Here is a 24,505-nt window from a genome sequence, read left to right as displayed (position 1 = left end):
CCTGTTTAGGGGCTTTTCTGGGGCTAGCAGAGATGCTGCAATGGAGGCTGTGCTTCTCATGTCAGAACTCAGCAAGCTTTTCATTCCTTCTACTTCCAGAGTTTTATGGGATGATTTGGCCCTTAAGTCCTTATTCTGTGTTGCCTTTTATCTATATTCAAATCCATGGATGTCAGTGGGAGTTGCAAGCATGGATTAAGACCAGTATATAGTAATTCTGGGGGGAGGATCAAGGGAAGGAATTGGAAAAGTGGTCTAGGCACGGCCGCCTTTAGTCTTGATGGGCCGGAGAGAAATGAAAATAAAACAGTTGCAGTTCTAAGCAAATTGCACAGTAGTAAGTGATTCTTATGACACCTCTTTCCTGGTTAAAACTATTTTGAAATTTTACAAACTAGACATCAGTAAATAAACGAAAACACAAATGCATAAAAGGTAGTGTGTAGGCCTATCCGCTAAAGAAGTGTTTGTAAATAAAGTTTCCACAAACCTACAGAAGAAATCACTTTACATTCCATACTTTGCAGCAACTCTCTTGGGATGTCTCTCTTTCTTACTGAAATGAGATCACGTAAGTTTGTGCTGCCAAGAGCGTGAGGAGAGGATGAATGGTTTTTTTGTCTTGACAGAACTGAGAATTCGCCGTCTACCCCAATCTCATTCTACAGGAACATGGGACGTTCCATGACCTTTCCTTGTGGCTCAGAGATTGCCTCTGTGTTTAAAAACAAAAGTATTGCGATGTTTGCCTCATTAAACAACTTTCTTGGATGATCATCTCTAGGTGCTTTATGGGGAATAGCGATATTACCAATAATACAAAATAAGTTATTTCCTTGGAATTTTCCTTTACTTAATTTTTCAAACGTTTCCCCTCTTGCATGCAATAGAAATCCAGAGTCCGGACAGACAATGCACTTTTGCCACTTTTCTGTGCTTACAAGTTAGGTAATATTTTTCGTAACAAATTTAAAACCCACCAGGGCATAACTGTCCAAGCAAGGGAAAGTATTTAAATACAACCACAGTGAAATCTGAGTTGGGGAGAGTAAATAGTTTTTCCTCTCTCCTCACCTCAGAAATCTTATTCTCTCCATCTTTGTCCCATTCCTCCTCTTCCTCCTTACTTCGAGGTGTGAGTAGGCAGTGTTTTTTCATTTCTTCCTAGTTATTCCACAATTGCCCACCTTTAGAGTTGTACCTTCCTTTGAAGCAAATGTGGACACCATGCCGCTAGGTCTAGCCTCTGATTTCTTCTCTGCTGCTCTAGTGGAGGGCCTAAGGCTTTCAATGGGAGTTAGGCACCTACCTGCTTGGGCACTTTTAAAAATCCCACTAGATGCCTGTCTGCAGTTAGGTGCCTAAATACTGTTCTAAATCAGGCCCTAAATGGAATCTCTGTGGGAGCCAAAGTCAGGGTGTAAAATGTCTGTCCCGTCTTCCTCTCTCTGCAGGCATCTTTTCTGTTGTGCGCCACTGAGCATCATGCAGCCAGAATGCACGTCTCTGCCCAATCACTCCAATTGCTCTCTCAGATCAATCGTTAGTTTGCAGGCTGATACAATCATTTGAACACACATTGAGAGAGCTTTTGCGATTTGCAGTTCAGCTTTAATTGAGCTCTGGTTTTACTGGTTCAAATAGCTGTACAGTAGGTGGTGCCCATGGCCCTCACATCTTACTTCAGTTCTCAAGGATAGTAGGAGTTAAAATTATGCCTAATTTGAGAAATCTGTTTAGGGCTAATTATAAACCAAGTTAAAAGCAGATTGATGAGGACCCTGCCAGATGGAAACAGCTTTCACATTTCTTCCTAGGGGTTGTGGGGGTAGTTAAAAGGAATATCCTCCCCCGACTAGTCTCTCTCTATCAGCTATTACCTCTCTCATAACAGTATTTTTCTTTCTCCCTAAACAATGGGGGGGGGGGAAGTGTAAACTTTCAGGTTTTGAAATAAGATGGCCAAGCTCAAAGCCTGCTTGCTGATGAATCTAAAGATAGATGCATTGTGCAATTTAAAATTTCTTTTTTTGGTGGCACAGTGTACTGAACATTTATTCCTGGCTGGTGGAGAGACAGGGCTTCTCATAGTTCATCCCTCTTACTTCATTGCAGAACTTGTCTGCTGGACTCGAGGGCAAAGTGTTCCAATTATAGTACTGCATAATGTTGTTTTTGCTTATCTTCTGCTAGGCTGCAGGACTGTATATCTAAGAAGTAGGGCCGTCCAGTCTTGAAGTAAAACATGCCGATATCTGGGAGTCTAGCACTCTCGCAGATGCTGGACTAGTCTTCCAAAGTAGGGGAAAAGCTCCATTTTTTTGCACATTTAAAAATTAGTGCAGCGGTTTTCAAACTGTGGGTCTGCCAGGGCTGGCTTAGATTTGCTGAGGCCCAAGCCAGAAGCCTGAGCCCCACCTCCTAGGGCTGAAGCTGATGCCTGAGGACTTCAGCCCTGGGTAGCGGTGCTCAGGTTACAGGTCCCCTGCCTGGGGCTGAAGCCCTTTGGCTTTGGTCCTCCCACCCGGGGGCAGTGGGGTTCGAGCTTTGGCCCTTCCCAGCCAGGGTGGCAGAGCTCAGGCATCGGTCTCCCCTCCTGGGATCGTGTAGTGTTGTTGTTGTCAGAAGGGGGTCGTAGTGCAATGAAGTTTGAGAACCCCTGAATTAGTATAAATAAAGCATCCAAGAATACAGCAGATGGAAAAATCTTGCACTTGGCAGAGGAATGGACTTAGATGACCTGATGTTGATATTTCTCTATAATGTCTGTACTACTTTAAGTGAGGGGTTTCCTGCCTCGATGGAACGAGGGACACATTTCTCAGCACCTTTTCTAGCTGCTTTGTGCTGCCATGCAAAGCAGCCCAAAAGCTGTCCTCATGGAGCAGTCAAGGATTCCTTCTGACACAGGAGCATTGCAAAGACAGGTTAACTAGCTCTGTGCTACCTGTCCTTCACCTCTGCCTAGGGCATGTTGAGGCCCGAGAGAGCTAGGAATAGGGCATGCCTGGGGTGGGGCAGAGCACCTGTCTCTTCACCAGATCGTCAGATGGCGCAGCAGCTGGCTGCAGCCAGTTTCACTTAGCACAGACCTGAGGCTACTGCCTGTGGCAGTTTCAACCTCTCGTTGACCTAAAATTGGGGGAGTGGAAAGATGATTTTGGTCCACCTTCTCCCTTTTTTCTTCATCTGCACCAAGTGTAAACTCAGTACACCTCAGGATAGAGCCCAATGGCTACAGTATTACTGCTTAGTGTTTTCAAATCCTGTCACCAAAAGCCAACCATGATAGAGTACCAGGAATGGGTATTTTTGAGTGCTTCTAGATCAAGAATTTGCATCTAACAGGGACTGCCTAGCCTGTCCTGGTCTGACTTATTGATGCCTGTTACCTCTCTGGAAACACATTCCCTTTTTAATATAAGAATGGGAAAAAAATTGGATCTAAGTTTGATCAATATTAAAACAAAACCTGTCTAGCTGCTGGCTAAGTAGCACAAAGTACAAGATTGGTGCCAATACGTTTATATTTTTATAAGGTTCAAAGATACTGGTGTGATTACACCAAATGTTTTGAAAATTAGCTGAACTATCTAGATCTTTTGGGTCTAAAAAGACTAACTTGAAAATATCACCCAAACAGGCTTTCCCAGGATTTTCAGTACTTCCTAGTTCTAGTCAGACCAGATGTTTAGGGATGGACGCACACCAAAATCTTTGATCTGAATAATCTCCCCTGATTCTGTTCTCACTTATTCAATGGAATTACTTCTGATTTAAACTAGAATGTAGTGGAATTAAGAATATGAAACCAGGCTCATAACAGAATTGAGCCCAAAATCTTTACAGCAGTGTAATTAGCACTTTATCTGACTGTTCTAGTAACAGTTTAAAAATATGATTACTACAGGCAAATACAATGCAATTAACATAACTGGGGAACAGGAGAGACTTGTGGGATATAGGTTACGTATCTGACAATGGGAAAGTGTGCAAAAAAGAGTTTCTTTCCTATATTCCTGCACACTCTTTCCCATTGTCAGATACATATATTGGAGACTGAGGCTACAAACAGTGTCTCTCCTGCCACTTTACCTAGGGCCTTTATCTTTCATGATAGTCTGCCCAAAAGGAGTAGAATATGAGCCAAGCCTTTGCTATTTTGTAAGTTTAACTACGTGATCCATTAAAAATAGAAATGCTTATTTAGGAAGCATAAAGAATGCCATTAGTAACTAGGCTTCGGGGTGGGGGGGGGAGTTGGCTGCTGCCCAAAGTCTTTTTTTTTTTTTTCTTCTTCTTCTTCTTTTTCTTTATCCTCCTACTTTGTTTTATTCATTTATTTTTTTTCCTCAGCATCGTCTCTTCATCCGGTATCAGCCTGGATGTTTTCTTGCCTCCAGCCAGTAGATGGATCTGTGAATAATCCATACCGAATTATCTGTAGATGAGGTGGCAAAGGGGCCACAGAGGAAGCAGTATGGCCACCCCCATAAACTCACTGTCAGTTCAGTGCCTAGCAGAGCTGTGCTCAGCTGGAACTCTCAAAGCACCATGGCCCAAAGCCCTGAGAAATCACATTTTCCTATGCAATTTAGTGAAGCTATGATGACAAGCCCAAGTGTGGGGATTATGACAGCTCTGTTGTACTGTATCCTCCTTTCTGTGCTTCTGAAACTTTCAAAACTGCTCAAAGCTGCTTTCAAGAAGTTGAGCCTCATAATTTAAACACCCTCCATCCCCTGCTCTGTTCAATGTTTTGATGAAGAGACATACTGGGGGACTCATTACAAAGAACTCTGTGCACCAATCCCATTAATGAAGAGGGACACCAGCAGTACATTTACAAGGGATGCAGCATGTAGATTCAACATCCTGTAAAGCATGGCAATGCAGTAAAACCACATATGTACAAAAAGTACACTTATATGGCCATTCATTACTTAATTTGAATTTTAATAGATAAACTCTTACAACAGTGGCAGGCTGGAAAGAAACAATGATTTGAAAAAAGCCAAAGATATTACAGGATAATTATCTCTCAATTTAAAATGCATTTTCTCTTACTCCTGTATAGTGTTTTATTAGCTCATTATAGCATGTTGGAAAGTTATGGCTGAAAGCCATGGTAAGAAGCAGATCCCCCATTAATAGTGGTGTCGTTTCCCCTCCCCCCCCAGCAGGTGCAATGGGGCATTGGGTTGTAAATGGAAAGGTACCCTGGATGACCATCTCATATCAGCAAAACAAAATTCATTTGCACATCAAGCAAACAGTCATCAGAGCTTCGGGAAACTACAGCCATACAAACACTGGCATTACATGGGGAGCGAGAGAGAAAGATGAAATAGTTTTTTAAAAAATTGTGACTACTGTGGCTTCTGTAAATATCCTCAGCTTCACAAAGCTGATGATATAACATTTAAAAAGCTTTTAAGTGCTTTTGTGCAAATGGTGGGCATGTTCCCACTGGAAAAACCTCTCAGTGCTGAGGCAGTAGTGCCAAAGCAATCTGAAAAGCACAAACAAAGATTGAATTTCAATATGGTGGTGTGTTTAGTGTGTGTCTCCCTTGCCCCTTAACTTTTTGGTAGATATTTGCAGCTGCTCAGCAGGTACAATAACATTTCATTGTCACACTGAACAGCGGATGAGGCAAAGCTGACGGCATCTACTTGATAAAAGGAAAACGGGGGGGAAGAGGGGCAATCCTTTCCCTTTTCTAAAAGAAAAAAGTGTATAATCACTGAAGCTGTGATTAAAAACACCTGTTGACTATAGAATTGATTTTTAGCAGGGTATTTGTTCTCTGCCTTACAGGATTCACTACATGATAAAAGCATTTCAGGCTTCACTTGAGAGAAGGGACTAGCTTACCTATATCTTTTAATATCTCTGGCTAGGCTCTCTTTACTGCCCTTCTAGCAGATGTCTGGCTTGATTGCTTCTCAGATCCTTTGGTAGAAACCTGCAGAAAAGGATATTTTGCAAGTCTTTGTTGCATTGTTAAAGCTGAATTGATGTACTTTTTAAAAAGAGCTCTGAAGAGGAGGTGCCAATAATGCATTGGTATACATGGTTCAATGCTTTCTTTTAGCTTTCACCCATCCATTGTAGAGGGAAAAATAGATGAAAAGAGATCCTGAAGATGTATCTGCAATGTTTAGGGGATGCCATTTTTCTTTAAGAGCAATAAGTACACTGGACCATTCCTGTAGGGGGAGGGGAAGAGGAGGGGAAAGCAACAGGTTTCATATCATAGGTCTTGATTATTGTACATATTCACCAAAGCTATCCCTTGTCAGTAGTGAACTGGAGAGCATCTACTATGCACATAGAGTTGGAGCTGATGGCTTATGGGTTATACTGAAAATTGAATCACATTGGCTGTCTGGCCTTTGTGAAAGAAGTTTTGGTCTCAGTTCAGTTACTAATGCACATGATATTCAAACCACATGCACCACCACCTTGCTATACCTGCCTACAATAGGAAATAGAAGTGCTGGATACTTTAATCTTATCCTGCAATGAATTCAGACAATGGTGGGTCCCTGATGCTAGAGTTACCTTCTGAACAGCCTTTTGGGACAGGGCTCAACTTTCTATAACATCTTGGGACTTGTTGAGCTTAGAGGCCCTGTGACTAGTGGCCACCCTAAATAGTGGCTCAAAGTTCAGAATGCTATAGAAATCAGTCTTTGCCACTAATAAAAGTCTTAAAGTTATGGAAGCTGAGCTGTGGGCCTGAGAATTTCTACCTCTTCTGCTCACAAAGCCTGAGTCCATAGGCTAAAAGCCAGAGGTGACAGGTATGCTACCATCATTAAGTGTGTGTCTTCACTGGAGAGAAGAAAAAGTGTTCTTGAATTGGATTGGTTAACCTGGATTAAAAAAGCAGTGAAGACACAGCAACTCTACTTGAACTATTGGCTCTATAGGAGAGACTGGAGTTGAACTTGAACTGCTAACCCAACTTAAAAGCAAACTTGCTGTGTTTTCACTGCTGTTTCAACTCAAGATAACTAATGTGGGTTAGCTAAACTTGGTTAGCTAAACTCAATTAAGAATACACTTTTTTATTTACACACAGTGTAAATATTTTGGTTAGGGGTGTGATTGTTTTACTGATATATATAAAATATAGTGACACTGGAACTCCCCTAATGTGCACAGAGTTGTATGGGTGGAAAGGCCTCGTCTATCTTGTCAAAGGGGGGCTTAGTCCATTCTAGAGAGAGCAGAGCTTAGTCCCCTGTAACCAGCAGCCTGGTCATGTCAAGGGGTTAATTGAGCCTGGTGAGATACCAGCAGGTAGTTAGGTGATACCAGTCCTGCCTGGGGTGGATGGGGAGTGTTGGTTAAAAGGAGGAGGGTTGTATAGGAGGAGTTGTTCTGCAGGCACTTTGGTTGAGAGAGGAAGGTTGCTTGGGAAGGGAGGTCCAAGCAGTAACAATTAAAGGGGTGGGGGTTGTGAGCCAGACCTGTCTGGAAAGGGTTGCAGGCAGGGGGTGACAAACACATTGCAAGGAAACAATTTGCTGATGATGTACTTGTATTTCTTGTTCCCTTTCCCATAAAGGAATAAACTCTCTTGATATAGCTGTGTCTGTAGTACAGGGTTGTACTGCTTTATCAATGCTGAGATAGTTAAAGTGGTACAAATTTCTGGCACAGACAACGAGGTGGTCTCATTGCTACAAGCAGCCTCTGCAGAGCTAGTTTAAGAGTGGTGAGTCAGTGCTAGGAAGCTTGAACTGCTGTTCCCTACGCTATATCTGTTCAAGGGGATAAACATACTCCTTTGATAGCCAGAGCTATCAATCTGCATCCTTTGGCAAGCAGGAAATTCCCTTCATTTTATTTCGAATTAACTTTTTATTTCCTTTACATTTGAAACCGCATGCAAGAGAAGTGGTGGTGGGATTTTTTATATATATGTGTACACACACATTCCCTCTTAATGAATTCATATCAGATTCATTTGGTTTAAAAAAACAAACAAACTAGTAGACGCTTTTGTAGCTGCACACAAAAATTACATGCAAGCGACATTGCTACACCGCAAATGTTTCTAGTATAGACCCAGCCTAAGCATTCTTGGTTGAAAATTTGCTGTTGAAATTTTTTTCCCTGGAATTTTGTCCCAAAACAAACAAACAAAAAAAACACAACAAAAAAAAGCGCACACATTTTAACAGAAAATGTCTGGGTTTTTTTTAAACATTTTTTTTCTGTTAGGAAACCAACCCCCCGCCCCACCATTTGAAAAAATTTTAGGCTCAACTGAACATTTCAGTTTCCAACACTTCCCCCCCCCCCTCCAAAATCCAACTTTTGGCCCAAAAATTAATTTTTTTTCTCAGGGGGAGAAGAATTCCTACTAGCTCAAGAAATACATCCACAGAAGCTAGCCCTAAGTAAGTCCTTTCCTTGGTCCTATTTGTTAAAATTACATTTTGCTTTTGCCTCTTTCAAAGAGGGAAGCTTTTCTTTATGAATCTGCAGTTGTTGAATTTGCTAAAAGGAAACAAATATGTAAAATACGAAAGAAATAAGCAGTTCCTGCATTGGTATCTGCTAGTGTGGACTCCTTGCGTCTATGCAGATTCCTACTGAAGTCAGTGGAAACCTGTATAATGCCAGAATCTGTCCCAATGGAGCCTAGCACAAGGTCAGGGGCTAACCGTATTTTCACTGTGTCATGTTGCTCTTCTCTGTTAACGTACCTGGCAAAAGTATTTGAATGTTTGGTCTCTGTTACATTTAGCTGTTTGAAATTTGTGCTGCTTTGTACTTTTTTCATGGGGTGTAATGGTAAAACATGAATGGCTTTTATATCGTCTGCTGGCAGAAACTACACAGCCCCTTGTTTCATGAGTTTAAAAGCCTCTGCATTAGGCGTCCTTAAGTTTCCTTGCATTGGTAAGATTCTTTGTGGCAAGACTGTGAACAATGTGAATTCAGAGGCATTTTTTCAAAGCCAGACTTACTCCACAGAAGTTACATCTAAAAGCAAAATATTTGCTGCCAGATGCACAGGAACTGTGTTCAAACTGTGCAGCTTTGAGTTTTATTGGGATTTAGCATCAGTCAGTTTAAGCAAAGATTTACCAAATATTTGCAAACTTTTTCTATTGGTTTAGTTTGAACAGTCTGAAAATGTGTTGCCTTATTTCACCTATTTCTCTGTTAAAACAAACCAATACATGACCCAGAAAATTTAAAAGAATGGGAAAACAATGAACAGTCTGCTCAGGAACAGAATTGGCCATAGCTGTTTTAACCAATTGATGATGAAATTATCTGTGGTGTTTTTTTCATTATTTAATCAGTTTTATATATGGCTTAATAATATTCATTATATAAAGTCTTTGTAGTCCCCCCCCATCAGTTGCTGAATAAATTACTTGTGAATATATTTTTTTCATTGTCCGACCAGATCTATGCAGCATAGGGATGTTCAGATCCAGCTGTTGCCATATGGCCCATTTTATGACTGATGGATCCAGAGCAGAATGTTCCCAGGTTTTGGTTCAGGCTTATCCCGAAGTGCAGAAAGAATAGCAAATATGGCAGGCGACCAGTTTGGCTTAATTGTGAAATCTTTGGTGAGCTTAAACTCAAAAAGGAAGGTTACAAGAAGTGGAAATTTGGACAGATGGCTAGCAATATTTTTATACTCCTCCCTAGAACATGCAGGGGTGTAAACAGGAAGACCAAGGCACAATCAGAGTTGCAGCTAGCAAGGGATGTGGAGGGTAGCTAGAAGGGTTTCTACAGGTAAGTTAGCAACAAGAAGAAGGTCAGGGAAAGTGTGGGACCCTTATTAAATGGGGGGAGGCAACATAGTGACAGATGATATGGAAAAAGCTGAAGTATTCATTGCTTTTTTTGCCTCGGTCTTCACAGACAAGGTCAGCTCCCAGACTGCTGCACTGGGTAACACAGTATGGGGAGGAGGTGAGTAGCCCTCAGTAGTGAAAGAACAGGTTAAGGACTATTTTAGAAAAGCTGGACATGCACAAGTGCATGGGTCCAGATCTAATGCATTGAAGGGTGCTGAGTGAGTTGGCTGATGTGATTGCAGAGCCATTGGCCATTATCTTTTTAAAAAATTTGTGGTGACCAGCGAAGGTCCTGGACAATTGGAAAAAGGCAAATATAGTGCCCATAGTTTAAAAAAGGGAAGAAGGAAAACCTGGGGAACTACAGACGGGTCAACCTCACTTCAGTCCTCCGCAAAATCATGGAGCAGGTCCTCAAGGAATCAGTTTTGAAGCACTTGGAGGAGAAGGTGGTGATCAGGAACAGTTAACATGGATTCACTTAGGGCAAGTCATGCCTGACCAACCTGATTGCCTTCTGTTATGAGAACTGGCTCTGTGGATATGGGGAAAATGGTGAACGTGATATATTTTGACTTTAGCAAAGCTTTTGATACAGTCTCTCACAGTATTCTTGCCAGCAAGTTTAAAAAAAAGTATAGATTGGATGAATGGTGGATAAAAAGCTGGGTAGATTGTTTGATCACTACCCATTGAGCCGATGTCTAGTTGGTTGCCGGTATCAAGCGGCGTGCCCCAGGGGTCGGTTCTGGGGCTGGTTTTGTTCAACATCTTTATCAATGATCTGTATAATGAGATTAATTGCACCCTCAGCAAGTTCGCAGATGACACTAAGCTGGGGGGGAGAGGTAGATATGCTGGAGGGTAGGAGTAGGGTCCAGAATGGTCTAGACAAATTGGATGATTGGGCCAAAAGAAATCTGATGAGGTTCAACAAGGACAAGTGCAGAGTCCTGCACTTAGGAAGGAAGAATCCCATGCACTGCTACAGACTGGGGACAACTGGCTAAGCAGCAGTTCTGCAGAAAAGGACCTGGGGGCTACAGTGGATGAGAAGCTAGATATGAGTCAGCAGTGTGCCCTCATTGCTAATGGCATATTGGTCTCCATTTGTAGGACCACTGCCAGCAGATAGAGGGAAGTGATTATTCCCCTCTATTCAGCACTGGTGAGACCACACCTGGAGTACTGTGTCCAGTTTTGGTCCCCCCACTACAGAGGGGATGTGGACAAATTGGAGAAAGTCCAGCGGAGGGCAATGAAAATGATTAGGGGGCTGGGGCACATGACTTATGAGGAGAGGGTAAGGGAACTGGGCTTATTTAGTCTGCAGAAAAGAAGAGTGAGGGGGCAAAGAGCAGTGGTCTCAAGTTGCAGTGGAGGAGGTCTAGGTTGGATATTAGTAAACACTATTTCACTAGGATGGTTTAGTTGGTGTTGGTCTAGATGACCTCCTGAAGTCTCTTCCAACCCTAATATTCTATGATTATCTTTACTAATATATAGCTAGGCTTGTCAGAAGAAGATTTTAATTTTTTTTATAATTTTGACAGATGTTTAAGCATTTTTTAATTTAAATTTTCAGAATTGTGCAAAATTATGGGTTTTAAGCATTTTGTTTTAGAATTTTATCAATTTAAAATTTCACAGCTGTGGGAAATGACTTGGGAGAGGTTAGACAATAATTATTTAATGAAAACTGATGTTGAGTTTGAAAAAGTTAAAGCTTCGTAACACATTCTCTGCATCATGTGGCAAAGTATACAAAGAGCCATGTATAATTCTGAGTAATTCAAGGTTGCTCTATGTTTATAGTTACTCTGCCTGATATCACATGACGAGTGGCTGGAATTGTAGTAGAATTTAGCAGAAAGCAGTTCTGGGAGTGAATCGGAGACCCATGTGTGACAGAACTCTATTGGGATGTGCTGGTATGAAGAGTGTGCTCCCAAATCCCATTCTCACCAGTGATGTTCAGTGGTTGCAGCCCTCTACCTCTTAGTTCCTCCCTCCTTCACTGTTTCCTTGTGGCAGCTGGCAGGAAACTACAGATGCCTCAGTATGGGTGGGACACCAAGGATAGTTGCTTATTCCGGGCCTGCTCACCCAGTTGGTGGGCCTCTCTGCATTGAGGTCTCCATTCCAATGCACAAGGGAACAGGAAAAAAATAGTGTTATTAACAGAGAGGTCATTAGAGCACAAAGAACAGGCTGGGGCGGGAGCCTCAGAGAGCTGCGGAACTGTTGAGGAAATTCCCCTGGCTCCAGCAGTAGGGGGAGGAGGATGGCTGCTCTTCATCACCTCCAGCCTCAGCAAGAGAAGTGAATGGGGCTAGAAGCAGAGAGCCTCTCAACAACTGCTCCTTAGACCCAGTGAGAGGACAAGTGAGTAGAAAGAAACCCCTTCTCCATCTTCCTGCCACTGATAAGGGATATAAACTTCATGGCACAAGTCAACCTGTATTTAATGGTGGTTAGGAATCTGCCCCTATGGACAGGTTATTCCATAAATGTCCTTTTTGGAGTTTCCTGCACTGACCTCAGAAGCACTGGTGCTAGCCACCATCTGAGACAACACTGACCACTACTGGAATTCATTATGGCAATTCCTGTATACCTGATGGTCAGAATTACTCACCAAATAATTCCTGTGAATAGAATATACATTTCTCTGGATAATCAGCAAATGGGAAGAGAAGTGATATTCCATTAATAAACTATTTATGAATTATTTGTCCATTTCTACTTTCTGAGCCTGAACTAAATATAACCAATGAAGATTATTCTCAGCTGCTGTACCTTGGTTCTGGAGTTTGATTGTAAGGTGACTATTTCTAATCATTTCCCCAATTCAATTCCTATGACAATGCTTAAATTAGATTTTTTTCATTTCTGACTTTGGATAGACCTGAGTTAGAATTCAGCTTCCATGTCTGCTCCCCCCTGCCCCCAGCTAAGTGTTAAATTTTAATCATGAATTATAAAGGGGAAAAATATCAGTGACTTTTTAGAAAATCCTGTTCTAAAGGGTTACAAATTCAAAAATCTCAACAATGAGAACTCCCAACATCTTTTAAAACTGCATACTTGAAAACAATATTTGGTTTCTGAGTGCAATAATACGAAAACTTATAGTGGGGGACTGATGAAAGTACTTTCAAAGAAATGTCACTTAACAAAAGAAATACATTAACTATAGCTTTTGTGAAACCTGCATTATAACATTTGACAAAATGGGCTTTGAGGCATAACACATACTCTGTCAGTGGTCTGAATAAACTGTAAAGGATTAAGAAGCCCTGGTGAATGAATATATAAAACAAGTTTTTAGCATTTCAATATTCCAGTATGTGATATTCAGAAATTACTCCCTTATAACTAATAAAAAAGATCCTTAGTGAAATGTTGTAGACTTGCACAGGGGAGAGTATGTATTGCTAACTCGATATTTGCATCTTCTATGCCTATATATAAATATTTCTGTCTTAAAGGGCTTTGGGTATTGTACCAAAAACCTGAGTGATGGCTGTATTTCTGGGTAATATGGCAGCATATTTATATCTTCAAAACAGCCATTTTTATTTTGTAAAGCAAGCATTTTATGTGATGTATTTAGGATGCTGTATATTCCTTCACAATATGCCAGCAGTCCATATCCCATTCAAGGTCAAAAGGAGGAGGTCTTCTTGGGCTGTTAATTCAGACCCGGTTCATCTATCCTTAGGAAGCCTATATCTTTATCTAAGTGCAATATAGTGACCTTTAAAAACCCATAGGAGTAGAGCTCAGATGGTTTGTTCATGTCATCAGAATTCCAAGATAAATGTCATAACAGAGCTCAGACATCATGCATTATATATTTATAGGCAGTGCACAGTTTTTCTCCGATTCTGCTTCAGGACTGAAACTTCTTTAGATGACAATTATGGAAAATCTGAAGTGCCTGGATTGGGCAAAAATAGAAAGTTCTGAATGCTGTTAATAAAAGTTTGTGTGAGTCACGTCAGCATAGAAATAACTAGTGATGGGTGAAACCCATAGCTGCAGCAGTTCAGTATCAGAACTTTTTAAAGATCTCTTTTCCTGTCTGCATATGGACTTCCCATCATTTTCCCATGCCTCCCACAACACAGTCATATTCTTCTACCTGACTCAGTCTTTCCATTCTCCTGACTCACAAAAGAATCTGCTCCATCCTCAGCTAGGGTTGCCAACTCTCCAGGATTGTCCCGGAGACTCCAGGAATTAAAGATTAATCTTTAATTAAACAATATGTCATGTGATGAAACCTCCAGGATACGTCCAACCAAAATTGTCAACCCTATCCTTAGTAGGTCCCCGGTGCCCTGAACCCCAACTTTCAATGCTTAATGCACCCTGTATCTGATGCTAACCTATTTGGGGGGAGGAATGTGTCTGAGTCTGCCATTTTTACTGCTGGGTTTTTGGCCACATGCTGTTTACAAATCTCATGCACTCTTGACTTTCTCATAATGCATCACCATATCTCTGACACAGTTACAGAGAAGCTCACAAGATCGGAAGAGCTCAACTCCACACAACAGATGTTGGTCAACCAGGTGGGGCCCAAATATGGATTTCAGCAAAGAAAGTAGAGAGAGAGGCTGGAGGGGGTGCTTTTCTTAAATGAAATTACCCTTTTTCTCCCCAAAAAAGTTTGGGTTGGGTTTTATTTTTTTTTAAATCGCTCTGTACAGCTGGTGTCATTAAAACGTCAGCATTTGCAACTCAACAATGATTATGGAATCACAGGTGCCTCCCACATGTAGGAAGATCCAACTGTTGTTGCTACAGATCCCTGGGGTGGTCATCAAACAAATTCTCAAACAAAGATACTGTTCAGCTGTAGGGTTGCTGTTTAGTTTACATCATGTAACTGTGGTGTCCTTTTTGTTTTTCCTCAGTGGCTGGGTAGGTCTCATTTCTTCTGCAGTCAGGGTTTTTTTTAATTGGTTCAGTCGACCAGCAGGAGCCCAGAGACCACTTTCTGGTGGTCTGTGCTGTTGTTTCTGTCACAATAGTGAAACATGGCAATCTTCAGGTAGTGACGCTTCCTGCTAGATGTAGATCAGTCCTAGGTTCTTAAGCTTTTTGAACTGAACAAAACTGAACCAGGCAGCACTCTCCTCTCTGCATAGCTCCTTCAAATTTGTTTTGTGTGTGTGTGTGTGTGTGTGTGTGTGTGTGTGTGCGCGCACACTGTTAACTCTGATCTAATTTTGGAGATGTCACCAGGGTGGTGGAAGATCTGCAAAAAGACAGGTGGACAGAACCGAGCCTTGGAGAGATTAGAAAAGTGAGGGTTGAAATCTCAATGAGAGGAGAATGATTACTAATAAATGAACCCAGGGGAATATACTAACCAAGCAGTACAGGTAAAAATAGGGTGGGGTGGGGCGCTAGAGCAAAGTACCCAAGCAGCCATGTAATGCTCCCTCACTCTCCCGATTGGAGGGAGGCCACTCAGGCTAGTCCTGTGGGGTCAGGACCAGAGTCTGTAAGACAGGCAAAATCCCCCAATAGGCCTTTTGTGGTAACCAGTCAATACCAGGCTTTAGCCTGGACTGGGGTATCTCAGGTAGTCAGCCCTTAACTACAGTCTATCAGGGCTGTCTGGGCCTGGGTAGAACGCAGGCAACCAGCAAACACAGAGTCTTTCAGGGCTGGCTTGGGCCTGGGCGGAGTGCAGGCAGCCAATGAACAAAACAGTCTCCAGGTGAGCTGGGCCTGGGCTTGTGTAGGCTCAGGGTGCCAGCGAACAAACAGTCTTTCAGGGCTGGCTTTGGCCTGGGCAGAGCTCAGGCAGTCAGCAAACAAACAGTATTTCTTGCCCTTGCCTGAGGGTATATCCCAAGTAGGTGGTCTCTTGCCAGCCAGTTTTGCATTTCTTGGAGTTGGCGGTTAGCCCTGCATCCTACAGGGCCCGTAGGACGGCAGCAACCTGGTTGAGGTGGTCCTCCCATCAGCGGCTGTGGATCACCACATCATCAAGGTATGCCACTGCACAGGCTTTGTGTGGCTGCAGGACCCGATCCATCAGCTTCTGGAAGGTAGCGGGTGCCTTATGAAGGCTGAAAGGCATTTGGGTAAACTGATACAACCTGGTGGGGGTAGCAAAGGCAGTATTCTCCCGAGCGCTCGGGCTTAAGGGGATTTGCCAGTATCCCTTTGTAAGGTCCAGGGTACTGATGTACTGAGCATCTCCCAGGTGGTCCAGCAGCTCATCAATCTGCAGCATGGGGTAGGTGTCAAATTTTGAAATGTTATTGACCCTCCTAAAGTCGATGCAGAAGCAGACCTCCTCCTGTCTGGTTTTGGGACCAAGATGATGGGGCTGTGCCAGTCACTTTGCAACCTCTCAATAACCCCCAACTCCAGCATGGTCTGGACCTCCTTTTCAAGGATTTCCCACAATCGTGGCATGGCAATGGCCCACTTGTCTCTTGTATGACCTCCCCTGGGTTGGTTAATATCTTATGCTGCACCACCAGGGTGGTTTGTCCAGGTTTCGCTGTGAATATCTTAGGGAAGGATTTTACCAGCCTCTTGGCCTGCTTCAATTGTTCCTCAGTCAAGTTATCCTCAGTCAATTGCAGCTCTTCAAGGTCAGCAGGAACTGGTAGTTCAGCTCTGAGGTGAGGCTCAGGGAGGTACGGCATGATAAAGAGCGCCTCCCACTCCCGCCAGGCATTCAAGTTAATGTGATATATTTGTTTTTAATTCTTTTGGTTGGGTTGGGACACTTCATAGGTGACTGGCCCGACTTGATGAATAACCTCATAAGGTCCCTGCCACGGGGCTAGCAGCTTCAACTCCTCCAACGGGAGAAGTAGCAATACCCTCTTGCCTGGGGCAAAGGCCCATCCATGGGACCCCTTACTGTAGGTTCGCTCTTGGTCATTCTGTTCTCTCTGTAAATTTTCTCTTGCCAGGTCGCCCACCTGAGTAAGCCATTCCTGCAGCTGCAGGACATACTGGAGGAGGTTGTGTGATGGGGATAGGGTCTGCTCCCAGTCCTCCTGCAGGAGGTCGAGTAGCCCCTTCAGCTGTTGGCCATACAATAGCTCGAACTTAGTCGAAGATTGAGGGACTTCCCGGAGGGCCAGTAACAGGGGTGGAATCGGCTGGTCCCACTGGCGCATCTCTTTGGGGGGAAATCTTAGCAACATGTCCTTCAATGTACAATTAAAGCACTCCACCAGCCCATCCGTCTGAGGGTGGTAGATGGACGTTTGTAATTTCTTTATCCCTAAGAGGTCGCAGGGGATAAAGGGGTCTCAGCCATCAGAAAGTCCTCCATCAGAGCCACAGCCTTGCTTAGCGTAGCTGGTCAGTGGCACATGAACACTTTTTGCATATCCTTCCAGCACGCAGGAGGACTTGGGTCATGTGCCACTTGTTCTGCTACCTCCACCCCTATATGTTGTTCAGGTTGTAGCCACCACCAGCAGGCCTCTCTCACCTGCTGAGCTACCACCCTAGGTCGGGCTCCCAGCGGGTATGTTTTCTCGCATAGTCGCCTTTGGAACGTCTCAGGGGTGATCTCCAGGGCGCCGAGAATTGCAGCCTTCAGATGTGCGTAGTCATGCGCTTCGGCCACCGGAAGCGCCCTATAGGCGGCTTGGGCCAGGCCCGTTAGATACGGTGCCAACACAGTGGCCCAATCGCGGTGGAGGTGACTCTCTCAAAAGTTGTTAAAAAGGCCTCTGGGTCGTCATCAGGCCCCATATTGGTTAGGCCCTACAGGCACCACAGGGTCAGGGGGTCCTGTAGCCCTGCTGGGGTTGGGTGTTCCCGGAGTCGGCCAGAGGGCCACAAGCTGCTGCAGGCATTGCTGTTGTTGCTCGCGATTTTGGGCCCCCAACTCCCAGATCAGCTGTTGCTGCTGATTGCCGAGTTCTTGCAGCAGCTGCTGCTGGCTCTCAGTTAGCCACTTAACTTTTCAACCTCCGTCCTCTGTATAGCGGTGGAGGATGGAGAGGTGCCATATGGTTTGGCGGTCGGTGTGACCCCTTATCTCAGGGGTGGGGTCGACTCCCACTTCTGGTACCACATGTATTGCTCCCTCACTCTCCCAGTCGGAGGGAGGCTGCTCAAGCTAGTCCTGTGGGGTCAGGACCAGAGTCTGTAAGACAGGCAAAAAACCCCAATAGGGCTTTTGTGGTAAATAGTCAATACCAGGCTTTAGCCTAGACTGGGGTATCTCAGGTAGTCAGCCCTTAACTACAGTCTATCAGGGCTGTCTGGGCCTGGGTAGAACGCAGGCAACCAGCAAACACAGAGTCTTTCAGGGCTGGCTTGGGCCTGGGCGGAGTGCAGGCAGCCAATGAACAAAACAGTCTCCAGGTGAGCTGGGCCTGGGCTCGTGTAGGCTCAGGGTGCCAGCGAACAAACAGTCTTTCAGGGCTGGCTTTGGCTTGGGTGGAGCAGCCAGCAAACACAGTCTCTAAAAGTGAGTGGTAAGGGAGCTCCTGTCCTGGGCTAGAGCCTCCTCGCACCGTGAAGGGGCTCAGCCACCCGGGGTGCGGTGGCAGGGGAACGTGGGCCCACCCTACTCCACTGAGTCCCTGCCCAGGGCCCTGGCAGGGGCAGGATTGGCTGTCCCTGTGTCAGCACGGATCTAGCCACAACATGCCAACTGAGCCACGCCGGGCTCCGCAGCTGGCTGCTCCATGGCTGCCCCTGGGATACGTCCTGCTTCCCTGGGGTTTGGTACCTGCAGCCTCCAGGCCTCTTCCGGCTCTTCGGGGTAAACTGCAGCAGGTACTTTGGGCCAGTCGTTGTCCACATCTGGGGATCGGGAACAGCCAGGCGCCAGCTCCTCTCGGGGCCTCTCGAGAACAGGCCGAGTGTCGTCCTCCGCAGCAGGCTCTTCCACAACTGTGCTGCAGGGCTGGCCTCTTATACTTCCGGCCCCACCCCGGTACTTCTGGTGAGGGGGGTGGGGTGATCAAGGCTCCGCCCTCCAAGGGGCATGTAATGCTCCCTCACTCTCCTGGTCGGAGGGAGGCCACTCCGCCTCACTACAAGCCATAATGTTAAAATGAGCTTATTTTTTATTTCTTTTTCTCCTTAAGATATAGCCTTCATATTGTTGTTTTATGTAACCAAACGTCGTTTCTGCAAAGGAAGGAATTGTGTCTAGATGATGATCTCAGGCTTGCAAGTAAAAGCTGATGTACTTTATTTTTAAGCTTAACAGGAAGCAACCTCGTATTTCTTTGAGGTGTGATTGAAGAGCAATGGAGAGAGCTGCCATTTGCTACCATGGAATTAGCTGTGGTGACAGCAGCAAATCACCTTTCAAGCCAGAGGCATTTTCTTTTCCATTGGACCTGGTTTTGATCTTGCTTGCACTGATATAAATCAGGAGTAACCTCAGAGAAATCAATCTGTTTACACCAGTATAAAACCAGAGCAAGTGAGCTCAGAGCCAGGTTTGTTGTCTTTGGGGAGGTACACGTGCAATGCTGGGAGGAACTATTATAATTTAATATGATCGGTCCAGATAAATACTGTTACAATAAAGTATTGCATATTCACAATCATTGATGGCTGATTTAGTGTTAATCAGTTTATTGTCAGCGTGGCTCTTGAAGCTCTTCCACCTGCTCTGCTAATATAGCGGAAGGAACATGACATTAACTTTCATTCTTTTGACATTTGTTGGGCAGGGGGAAAAATTCCTCTAAAGAGGATTTGAGGTTTGACTCTGTCGATGTGCTGGCATCACACCTAGCCCAGAAGTGAATTTAGTGCTATTGAAACACGATGAGTAGATTAACGCTGGAGAGTGGAGCAGTTTTTTCCCACAGAATATGCAGCAGCAGTACAAGTGCCTCTCTACCCGGAGCAACCCACCTCCATGTTCATTCAAATCCCAGTCCCCAAGTTCACTCAAAGCCTTCCCCTCTCCACCAGAACTACAAAACTGTCCATATGTGATGGCAGACTTTATGATGTGCCCACCAGCAATTGGACACTGACATCTAACTCATTGCAACAAAGGCCGCTGAACAGCTGTCGCATGGTAATGGTTTTTCATCTCTAATGACTTAGGCCAGATATGAACTGGTAATTTAGAAATAAAGGACACTATCCAATGATCAGTCCCCTAAGCCATTCGGGCCCCTCCTTCTCTTAAGGAACTCTCAGGGTCAGCTGCTATGGGAAGGAAGGAGGTTGGTAGTGGGAGTTAAAGAAGAGCGTGTACATAGTATATGAGAAAGAAAGAGAAGGCAGAGAATCTCTTTGTAGATCAGGAGAGAAATACATTAGAGGAAAATATACTGACTAAAGCTGCAATGTATTCATGATGTATCATGCCAAGGGCCAATACCTAATTAAAGTCAAACGTTCTCACGGCTGGAAGAGGGTTGAATCCACAGCTGCTGAAAAGCACAAAAGAATTAGGGTACTATTTGTGTGTATACAATTAGGGAAATAAGTAGACAAGGAAAGGACTGTTTAGAAGGGTATCTGGCTTCTTATAAGGCCTTGAGGTATTATTTGATTTCCAAAATGTGCTCCAAGTTACACTGAGAGACTTTTTAGCACACAGCTGATCCGGGACTGGGAGATTGCAAATGTCTTTGCATCCACACTCCTTTGTGATCCTTGATCTATGCTGTGTGAATGTGAGATTCATGGCCTCCGGCCTCTGAAAAGGCAGCAAGGTACATGCTGATGATCTGGATCTAAGTTTGTGAGTGAGGAAAAGGTTGGCTTGTTCCCAGTCTTTTGTTTTTTTTTTTAACCCACCCATATTAAATGTTAAATTCTGTAATCTGTGCTAGTTTGATTACTCACTAGGGATTCCTGGATAAGAAGGAAAATGATAGAGCTGGACAATGCAGGTATTTTGAAGCTTGCACTTTCAATTAGGTTTCTTGGAACAGGAAAGGGAGGAGTGTGTGTGTGTGTATTTGGGGATAACCTGAGTGAAATGCAAAAAAAAATGAAGCAAAGAGTATAAATAGTGAAAAGTCAGAAAGCATTTTGAAGATCTGCCCAGGAATTAAAGGTGTTACGGGTTGGGCAAACTAACCTTTGGCAAGTGACATTTGCGGTTACAAATGCGAAGGCTGAATGATTTAGGTATTGCTCAAGGTAAGAGTTTCAAGTGTTACTATCTCTTTGTGTTTCTCAATGGCCCAGGAAACCTTATTCCTGAAACTAGTGTGTGAGTGTGACTGGGGGGGGGAAGACTAAATATTGCATAATTCCTTCCCATTTATATCCCCTCATAGTGGAATGAGCTGTCCACCTTTAAGGATGTTATCCCACAGAATTTCTCAGATAGTCCATGGGCCATATCCTAAGGTTTTTGAGGGTTGTGTGTGTGTGTGTGTGGTGTGTTTTTTTTTGTTTTGTTTTTTTTCCCCCTCAGGCAAAACTCCCCTTGTAGTCAGTGAAGCCCATAGGAATTTTGCCTGAGAAAAGATTAAGAACCTTAGGAATTGGTCTCACCTCTTTTGACACCACAGCCTCTGAAATAATAGCAAGGTCCAGACATGTAAAAAGTCTTAATCTCCTAGTCAGACTGAAAAAGGGTCTTCCTAAAAACTGCTGCTGCATTTCTACTGAGTGATTATCCAACCCAAATCTTAAGTCTGAACCTTTTGGCATTCCCCTCAATGCCTACTTTATACTGTAGACATGATTTGAGAAAGCAATAGATTCACTTGCAGGCACAAGTGCAGTATGCCTGAGTGCTCTAGTAAAGTGTGTGGGCTATTTTTTTTTAATTTTTTTTTTCTTTACTCATTGGTTTTCATTTCAAGTATGTTTGTTTTTCCCCTCTATGGATGCAATGAAGCTTAATAAAGCCACACATTAAAATTGAACAGATTTTTTTAATAGCAGTACCTTAACCAGCTCGGCCCAACCCCCCTTCCTTTAATAGAGAGGGAGGGGCAAGAAAGGAGTCAGGGCTCTTGCCCATGGACCAGCGGCCCCAAAGCACAACACCAGCCTTTATAACAGTATGCTGCCTATGAATAAAGAACAGGTCTGGCTTTATGAAAAATATCTATATTCAAAAACAATTTTAAAAAGGACAGAATAACCCTCATTCATGGCAATCAGCCAGCCAGGAAAGCAAGAAGGCAGGCGCACAACATAAAGTCCTATTCACTGACAATTAAATCAAAAACACGTCATCCCAGTAGGCCCACAAACACACATGCTTTGGATGAGAATATACCGCCGAGGTCTGTATAGTATATCCCTTTCTTTCCCAAAAGAGAACTGAATATACTTAGGGTTGTTGTCTTTATGAATTACTATTGTTATGGGTAGAACTGGTCAAATGATGCCAAGCTCTGTTTACAAACTGCATCTAAATTCTAAACAGCTGTTAGCTTCTGCAGCTGGGTTGGTTAGCTGTGCTGCTTCATATGGTATTGCTTCTGTTCCTTGACTGGCTGGATAAGTACACAAGCATTTCCAGAACAAATTCTCATTTGTTTGAATTTAAAAATCCTTTTTGCAAATATTCACACAGGCAGCTTTAAACTTTGCTTTCAAAAGAGCTGCTGGCTATTGTGACTGCATTGGTTAGTTGTGATTAGTTATATGGTATTGCTTCTGTTACTTGACTGGGAGTACTTGAAATGATGCCCCAGGTTGAATCCTCTGTGAAGAATGAACCTGAAACCTCGGTGTCTAAAAGCATGAATGTGTAGTGCTTCAGCTAGGGAACTTGGTGCATAAACTAGTAGACTCCTCGCCCTCTAAATGTGAGCTAGCCACTATAGGGAAATCGAGCACATTGCGTTAGCTTGGTTTACAGGTGCACAAGCATTTCGGCTCAAACACTCCCACATCTGAATTTTAAAATTTCAAGTTTTGCAAATATGCATGCATGCAGTTTGTATCTGTGCTTTCCACAAACACTTAAGCCAGTAAGATTCAACCACCTGAATGTAAATGGAGAGTAGAGCTGGCTGAATTTTTTTCACCAAAAAATGCGAGTAGGTCAATCTGCAAATTCATGTTGAGTTCACCAGTTTCAAGTTAAACCCTTCAAAAATCAAAATGTTTTGGAAATGTTGAAATGTTTTGTTTTTAACCTGAATTGAAATGTGTTGACTTTTCAATTTGGCAAACATTTCTGTTTCAGTTTGACCTGAAACAAAACTTTTTTTTTAATTGCAATCCAACCCGCCCCCCTTTCCCCCAAAAAAATCTATTATTTGGCCAGCTCTAATGGGGAGTGAATACTAAGGGCAAAATTTTCAAATGTGATCACGGATTTTGAAAGCCAGAGGGTTTGGGTGATCAAAGTCAAACATCTTGAGCATGATTTTCATACATGTTGCCTCTTTTTCTTGTTGCCTTCAGTTGGAGTTGTGTGTGCTCAGTTTCAGTCTGGGTACTGAAACACTGAGACACTGCAAATCAAGTAACTGCTTTTGAAAATGTTGACTTAAAGGGGCACAAGCATGAACAAAGTGAATTCATTTTTTAAATTCCATTGATTATTCACATAGAATGTTTCTCAGCTTCAGATAAAACCTAAATTAAGAGCCAGAAGCTTTCAGGGATTTTTCACTATTTATGATTTTATAACTCCAATTCCTTGCATGACTATTCTGTTGCAAATTATGGCTAAAATAGTTATTTTCTTAATTTCTGCTGGAGATCTTGTGGCCCTATTATGCCCTGCCCCAGAAAAAGGCAATGGAGAGGGTCTTCCAAGCTGCCTAGAGTGGCTGTGTGGGACACAGCCAATCAGGGCCCAGCAGGCTAGTATAAGAAGAGTTGGAGGGCCAGAGTGAGTTAAGTTCCTTGCTGGAGTGTGGATGGCTGAGGGAGCTGCAGGATTTGGACAGGGCAGTGCTGGCAGAAGCTAGGGAGAGTGAGAAGGTGCTCTGGGCTAGTTGTTGGGAATCCATCAGGACAAGGCTCTGAGGTAAGGGTGGATATGGTATGGGGCTGCAGGGAATTAGAACAGTTGCATGGGAAGGAAGGTGGGGGCTTTGAGGTTGATGTTATAGCTGCACTCTTTCACTGGCTGCCATTTTGAGCAGGTGAACTGGCCTGGGGGTGTTCGCCAGGGAAGGGAAAGGAAAACAGGTAATGCACCCTCCATGGCCTGGGCTTGGAAGCAGTTGATACTTGGGGCTTTACCATAACAGAACTGCCATTTTGAAGGGGAGGCAGAAGAGATTGGATGGCCTGAGAGGGAGGGAGGTGGGGGGGTTGGAGACTCAGGCTCCTAGGTCACATCTGCCTAAAATGACTGTGGCTGTGAGGCACCCACAAGAGAAGCTAGCACAGTGGTAGAGTATAATAATGAACTATACTGTGCTGTAGCCCTATCTATAGATTGTGTAAAATTCAGGGTTATCACTTTGAGAGTAGACAGGTTCTTGTCCCGAGATCAGGCCCAGTATTAAAATTATTATATAGTTGGGAACCCCGATGTGCAAAACTTACACATAGGAACTCTTTTCTGTTTACAAATAATTTATTAATACATTTAGCAAAGTCGCACACAATCTAACTCAGTAAGGTAGATCGAGATAATACAGAAAGTACTCACATCATCCCTTGCAGAACAACCTGAAATGTTAGCCACTGTCTTCCACGTCACCATCACCTTCATCACCTTCATCATCTTCAACAGTGGACAT

The 24,505-nt window shown here is 43.6% G+C and overlaps 2 long non-coding RNA genes across 3 annotated transcripts in view; one reads left to right on the top strand and one right to left on the bottom strand.

Annotated features, from left to right (window-relative positions):
• The window catches only part of LOC120395486, a 104,623-nt gene that overhangs the window by 54,337 nt on the left and 25,781 nt on the right, over window positions 1–24,505 (top strand). The window lies entirely within an intron of this gene.
• On the bottom strand, window positions 603–11,895 carry LOC120395502. The gene is made up of 3 exons (XR_005592666.1): window positions 11,811–11,895; window positions 5,878–5,968; window positions 603–715 (listed from the first exon to the last, which is right to left on the bottom strand). It is a non-coding gene; the product is annotated as an uncharacterized LOC120395502 (long non-coding RNA).

This window comes from Mauremys reevesii, linkage group 1 (assembly GCF_016161935.1).
Source record: "Mauremys reevesii isolate NIE-2019 linkage group 1, ASM1616193v1, whole genome shotgun sequence".
Classification (NCBI taxonomy): domain Eukaryota; kingdom Metazoa; phylum Chordata; order Testudines; family Geoemydidae; genus Mauremys; species Mauremys reevesii.
This window is presented reverse-complemented; position numbering and strand designations above follow the sequence as displayed.